At 36.3% G+C, this 6,983-nt stretch overlaps 1 long non-coding RNA gene across 3 annotated transcripts; it reads left to right on the forward strand.

The window, feature by feature from the left end:
- Positions 1-1,189: 1,189 nt before the first annotated feature.
- Positions 1,190-3,521, forward strand: LOC147489501 (uncharacterized). 3 transcript variants are annotated; one of them, XR_015203015.1, is made up of 3 exons: positions 1,190-1,377; positions 1,513-1,597; positions 3,163-3,521. It is a non-coding gene; the product is annotated as an uncharacterized LOC147489501 (long non-coding RNA). The 3 variants fall into 3 exon arrangements; XR_015203016.1 differs by lacking the exon at positions 1,190-1,377 and adding an exon at positions 1,426-1,450; XR_015203014.1 differs by lacking the exon at positions 1,190-1,377 and having other exon boundaries at positions 1,471-1,597.
- The last annotated feature ends 3,462 nt before the right edge of the window (positions 3,522-6,983 follow it).

The following is a 6,983-nucleotide window of genomic DNA, read 5'->3' on the forward strand; positions in this document are numbered from 1 at the left end:
AGCAAGTTCCATTCGCCTCTCCCTTGTTACGGATCTTTTGGATAGGTCGGTCATGAAAGATATTGACTTTGGTGGTGCCATTTATGCGTATTTGTTTAGAGGCATGGATGAGGCTGTCCGTACTAAATCTAGCAAGGGGCAAATTTTGGGATTTAGTATTATCTTGCAGGTAATTACGTCTTAAATTTTTATTATATTTTTGATGTAGTCAATTAAAAATTAATCCTGCAGGTTGTGTATTATTAAATTTGTAAAACTGACTAACGAATGCTAACCATTATTTTATTTTCACTATAGTATTGGTGGTTTGAGTACGCGCGAACATTGAACCCCATTCAAGATCCATTGTACAACGGGGATGAGGTTCCAAGGATAAAGGCCTGGGGTTAAAACAGAGTTGAGAAACACTATGGAACAGTAAGACATAGTATTCATTTGTCTCGTCAGCAGATTGAGATGGCTAATGCTAATAAGATTGTATGGACACCTTGGATTACGTCATGCATAATGGTGATAGAGCGTGACTCATTTGCTGAGGATGGTTAGATGCAAAACTATTGGGATGCTTGTCACCATGCCTTGGACTTGAGTAGGAGGAGGGTGGTTTTCATTTCGCCAAGCCCTTTAAAAGCATGGTACCTTGGGGATCGAGCTTGGCGCCAACGTACAGGAGAGGTTGATATCCCCCACCCACCACTGGAAAAAATGTGTGTTGTAGATGTCACTCTTACACAGATATTGTGGTACCGAGAGAACCATTGGCCGTTTGCAAGTTCTTTTATCACTGCAGATGATGGTACTTATGACTATTATTGGGCTACTGTTTCTCGAGGGTCCATCCTACCAGGGTCTGTTTATCGTTCATCCAACCTTGATTTAGTCACTCCGGAGGCCTTAAGACAGGAGCTCCAATTCCCAGGGCCTTCACAGGCGACCTATGCACCAGGTGGATATGATGCTCATGTGTTGTTGGAGGTTGACCCGACAGACGATGTTTGAACGGCATGTATGGTTGGATCAGAAGGCCAAGTAGTAGTTAATTATGTGATTCCACCCACTGACAATAGTGTATTACCACAGCTTGATCCACGCATTAACGAACATGACGTGGTAAGTTTTATGTGCTCGAATTAGTTAATTGTTGTATTTTAATTTTTTAATAGACTAATGTATACTTTTTTATATAAATAGGATACTCTACGGTCTATGTATGCCTTGTCATTGAGATTGACAAATGGCTTGCGTCGAGTTCTACTTGACACATCTCGGCAAAGTGTCAAGGACCTAGAGGCTGAGAGGACGAGGGGGGATATAGCAGAGCATGAGCTCGAGGATATTAGACTACGCTTTGGTCAAGCGTACATGGATAGCTAGGCAGTACAATTTTTGTTTATTAAGTGTATATTTTTGTAATAAGGCCTACATCAAGCAATCACGGAAAGGCCTCCTGGTATATATTTTTTATTATATATAAATTGTTGTTTACTTAATAGCAACTAATTTGGATTGCAGACCACTCAGACTCATACAAGGACACAAAATACAAGGACACGGAGAAGGCGAGCAAATAGAAGTTAAGGCTTTTGATTCAGTTTTGGTTAGTGTACAAACTTCAAACAATTTTAGCTCTAATATATTTTGATTCAGTTTTGATTCAGCACGTGTTTTTGTTTGGGTATTTTGATGGGCTGGGATTTTTTATTTGGGTATTTTTAGGTACTATATTGTGTTGGAGTGGGTTTTGAGTTTGATGCTTGTTTTATTTTTTTGCTTCTTTTTGTTGGACTACAATTTTCTCTTTGCGATTGCACTTTCTTGAACTGATTTTTAGTTTTCTCTCACAAGATCTGGAATTCTGTACTTAGACTAGTCATCTGGTATTTATGATTGCTTGATTGTGGACTGAGATACTTCCCAAGCCAAGGCAATTTGACGTATCAATCATTTCCACTCCCTGTAGCAATCCAGAACTTGACTCTATTCAGGAAATTGATACCGTTTGTTCTTGTTTGTTCATTGGTGTCCACGTTTGTTTTATGGAAGCTCAGATTAGTTTTGATACTACATCGAGTAACGGGAAGCATCTAGTTTTAGTCTTCAAAAACTAGTTCCTTTGCCTGTCTTCTTCAGCCTTGTCTGGCCAATTGCCTGAAGTCACAGGGAAGAACTAGTTTGGTTCTTGTCTGGTGGTTGTTCAATACTTTTGGGCACATCACATCTCACTGCCTCGGCAGTCGGCTCACATATGGCGTGAATCCCTTTACAATCTGAAGCATCCTTGTCATGGTGGACGAACATGCTATGGTGGAAGGGACTAGCTGTGATGCCAAGACTTGTCATGGTGGACGAACATATGGCTGTGATGCCAAGTCTGTGATGTCAACACAGCAACTCTCTTGTGCTGGCTTTCAAAGCAAAACCAAAAAAAAACTGTCTTCAACTTTCTTTTCTCTCTGCGTATTCATCTTTTAAGGCTCCCACAAAACTCCAAAACTGCAGTCTCAGTTTGCAACAGCTAGAATTTGCTAAAGCCCAAGGTTAGTAACTTTTTTACGTGCAGTCTGTTAGTGTTTCCAAGACATGTATATACAGACCTCTTTGTGAATGAATACTTTTGTTTTCAATTACTTGGTTCAATGGATTAAAGTTGTTTATTGGGTTTTTGTTAATGATTCAGAAGGAGGGGTGATTCTGTACTCTCTGATGTCACTAGTTTGCATAAGGAGGGAGGTTTTGAGGTGTTATATATATGATGCAAAAGGTGGGATGTTAGGGAACAACTTTGACATTGAAAGGTGTTTGTCAGTATAGAGTATAGACTATAGAGTGAGTTAAAATGGATGGAGGACGTGTGAAATCCATTGTGGAGGATCCATTTAACAATCTTTCGGAGTTACTTAATTTCGAAACTTTTCAAGGACTTTGCAGCAAGTTTTCTTCTTCTTCTTCTTCTTCTTCTTCTTCAGACCAATTTATACGTTTTCCATCGCCTGTGAATTTCCTAGTTATTTTATTGTAAGCATTTATTGTCATCTCGTCTTTGTAAAAACAAAACAAGAGCAAAAATGCCTTCTCGAGCAACTTTGTTTGATCTAAATGTACGTACCAGCAAATTCCATGTATGATGCTAACTAAAACTTATGTGTATTTCTCTGCAAGAAGTTTGAAGACTGCTGGAAATATTGGAAATGCTGGAAATGCTTGCTAGCAGCCACCAAGAAGTTTGAAGCCTGCTGGAAATGCTTCGTAGCAGAAGTTTGAAGGCTGGAATCCATGGTAGCAGAAGTTTGAAGCCTGCTGGAAATACACTAATAGTTTGAAGGCTTTTGTTTAGTGTTGTGCGGCAGAGAGTTATGAAATTTGTTTGGTTGTAAGAGTACTAGTTTTATGAACTTCAAATTGATGTCAGTGTGAACTTTTGGTTGTAATAGTAAGGTGTTTATATGATATGTTGAATATTCAAATGATACTCTGCTGAAATTTTTTTAAGGTGCTTATATATATGATATGTTGAATATTCATATGATACTTTGCCGATTTTTTTTAGGTGCTTATATGATATGTTTAAATATTCAAAGGAAACTCTGCCGATTTTTTTTAAGATGTTCAATTGACATCAAACAATAAAAGTAAGATTAGATAGATAAATCATAAGCTAAAATTCATTATGATTAAAGTACGTAAACCATAGTCTAACACTCCAACACATTAAACATAACACAATTAAACAAGATTTAATCCAATTATTGTTCTCCAGCGAAATCCCATAGATGCTCCATTAAGTCTCGAGTTAATTGAATATTGGTTGCACGATTTTGAATGATATTTAATCGATTAACCAAATTAAGAACATGTTGATACTCATTTTCTGGTTGCTCCAAAGCAAATCTTCTATCCCCTTCTGGAGGTTCCCAATTGGCAACTCCAATTTCACGCTCGTCCTCAACAATTAAGTTCTGGAGGATTACACAAGTCTTCATTATGCGTCCAAGATCTTCCCGCTTCCAAAAGCGTGCCAAACCGCACACAATAGCAAATCGTGATTGGAGAGCACCAAAAGCACGTTCCACATCCTTTCAACATGACTCTTGAAATATGGCAAAATTCTTTTCTTTTGCATTCATTGGTCGTTTGATCGTTCGAATTAGAGTAGCCCACTGTGGATAAATATCATCTGTAAGATAATATCCCATACCATACGGATTTCCCCTTACAATGAAATTACAAGCAAGAGATTCACCTGAACAAGAAATGCAATTTTTAAAATATAAGATGCGGTGATAAATTTATGGAGCGCAAAATTTTTTAATATTCTTATTACCTGAAATAAGAGGTTGGAACACATTAGACCTATGGAGCACATTAATATCATTGTTGGAACCTGACACACCAAAAAATGCATGCCATATCCATAAATCTTGATCGGCTACGGCTTCTAAAATAATGGTTGGCTCTTTCTTATGTCCCCTATGTGAACCTTGCCACTCGACCGAACAATTTTTCCATGTCTAATGCATGCAATCAATGCTCCCTAGCATGCCTGGAAAGCCACGTGCCTCATTCACTTTTAGTAAACGGTTTACATCCTCTTGTGTAGGTGTTCTAAGGTAATGTTCCTCAAACACACCATTCACAGCATCACAAAAGTGCATCAAACTTTCTATAGCTGTACTTTCTCCAAGCATAAAGGTCTCATCTGTAGAATCTGCTGCACAACCTTGTGCGAGCATACGAACCGCACACAACACCTTTTGTAAGCCAGCCACTCCCCATTTTTCTATCCCATCTTTCTTGTCTATGAAGTAATTGTCATATTCTTGGACACTAGCTAAATTCGCAAAAAAAGATGGCGATGCATGTGATACCTTTGTTAAAAATAATAATAAAATGATTAAAATATAAACTATGCACACTTAAAATAACTAAGAAAATTTACAAAGAATGTGGCAATAATATAAAATAAAAAACTACATCAAAATGATAAATAATTTAAACAAAAAAATAAACTCACTACGCTAAAATGATATACATACGAAATTAGTAAAAATAGAATTATACATACCTTTGTTGAAAATAGCCATTATAAAAAATAGGCTTATCAATAAAATACAATCTCCTTAGATCTCCCTCCTCAACAATTTCTTGAATTAGTTGTATCATAGGACCAACTATATTTTCCACTTTTGGACGAAACATATCATTAACCAAATTTTCCATTTCTTCATCTTCGGAAGAACTACTAGATGAAGAAGATAAATTGTTCTAAAAAAGAGATTGGTTGAAAGTAATTTTATCTTCTCTTGACATTAATGAAATGCTAAAATTGTTAATCTATGAAGAGAATGAAGTCTAACTTATATAATTTGGAAGGTGGAGACAATGAATTAATTAATTTTTTTGGGAGAATGATAGTTGGGTGGGGCTCATTAATTTGCATTCTTCTTAATGATAGTCAAGTAGAATGTGTGGTTAAAGTAATCAATGTTTTATTTTTTTCAATGAGATTCAAATATAGTGATTTGTGATCAATTGCTAAACAACTTGCATGTCTTATTATTATTATTTTTTTAAGTAAATTCTCATTTGTTGATTTTAGGCCATAGTCTCAACAATAGTCTAAGAAAAATACATCTAAACTTATCAACTCTATATGTTTGATTTTACGAAATATATATATAAGAAATGATTGATAAAAGAACATCTCCAATTGAAAATTACTGCTAGATTCAAATTTTAAGGAATGTAAATAAATATCAAGAACAAATACTAGAACAAGTATAAATATTACATCTCAAACTCCCCCAACCCCCCACACCACCACTTGTTCAATTGTCTTCTTTCCACTTTTTGTAAATCTCGGCTTGTTTTGCTTCGAAGTATTCATGTCGAAAATCCGGAAGAACCAAAAGATCCATTGCCATAATTTTACCTTCTTCTCTTCTTTCCATAGCTTCAATTTTTTTGTCCTTCAACTCTTGGTCATGATCCTTAGATTGAAGTTGTGTTTCCAAGAGTTTGTTTTGCTTTTCCATTCTCAACTCAACATGGCTAACAAACCCCTCAACCACTTTTGCCACTTCACTAGCTCTCCTTTCTCTCTCTTTTTGCTTCTTAATGCCATCCGGTCGTATAAGATCACTAGTCATCATAGTAGGCGCATTAACATCTTCATCTAAACAAATTGGAGTTTGTGAATCATTAACATTCGATGACCCCTCGCCTTGAATTTTCTTTGAAGTCTTTGGTTTTGTCTTTGTTTCAATTGACCTATGCCACTTGGGGGTATCTTTAAGCATAAGATAGCAATGGTCAAAAGGAAAAGGGCTATCTTCTTGATCTTGATACTCTTGCTCTAACCATCTAAAAAAAAAAGTTAGAAAAGTAAAAAGAAAAAAAAATAATTAAAAACAAATAGAGTTAACCGATCATTAGCCACCAAAATAGAGTTACCATATCTTGTATACTAGTCCCACTACGATGATTGTTCTCCAATTGTGCCATATAGCCAACAAATTTGCTCACACCCTTGTTAATCATTTGCCAACGCGCTTTGATTGATTCTAAGGTGCGTGGAGTGCCGGGATTGCGCAATTTAAACTCATTTGTTATTCGTTGCCAATAATTGCCCGAAGTTTGACCCACACCTACAATCCCATCTTCTTCAATTGTTAGCCAACTTTCACAAAGTTTCACATCTTCACTAATGGTGAAATTCAACAGGCGGTTTTTTTTTTTTTTTTTTTTCTATTAGCGGGTGTTGGAGAAATTTCATCTTGAGGTAGAGAATCCATTGACTAGGAAAAAAAAAAAGCTTGGGAGAGAATTATAATGGAAAATAATAGAAACAAAAGTGACCAGTGTCTATGCACTTGAAATTCGAAAAAAATCATTTTTTGCCCATTATAGCAAGAACGTCACTTGGAGTGACGTTTGAGTTCTAATTTGAATGGGACGTCACTTGAAGTAACGTTTGAGTTGCAACG

This window comes from Coptis chinensis, chromosome 7, assembly GCF_015680905.1.
Source record: "Coptis chinensis isolate HL-2020 chromosome 7, ASM1568090v1, whole genome shotgun sequence".
Lineage (NCBI taxonomy): Eukaryota > Viridiplantae > Streptophyta > Magnoliopsida > Ranunculales > Ranunculaceae > Coptis > Coptis chinensis.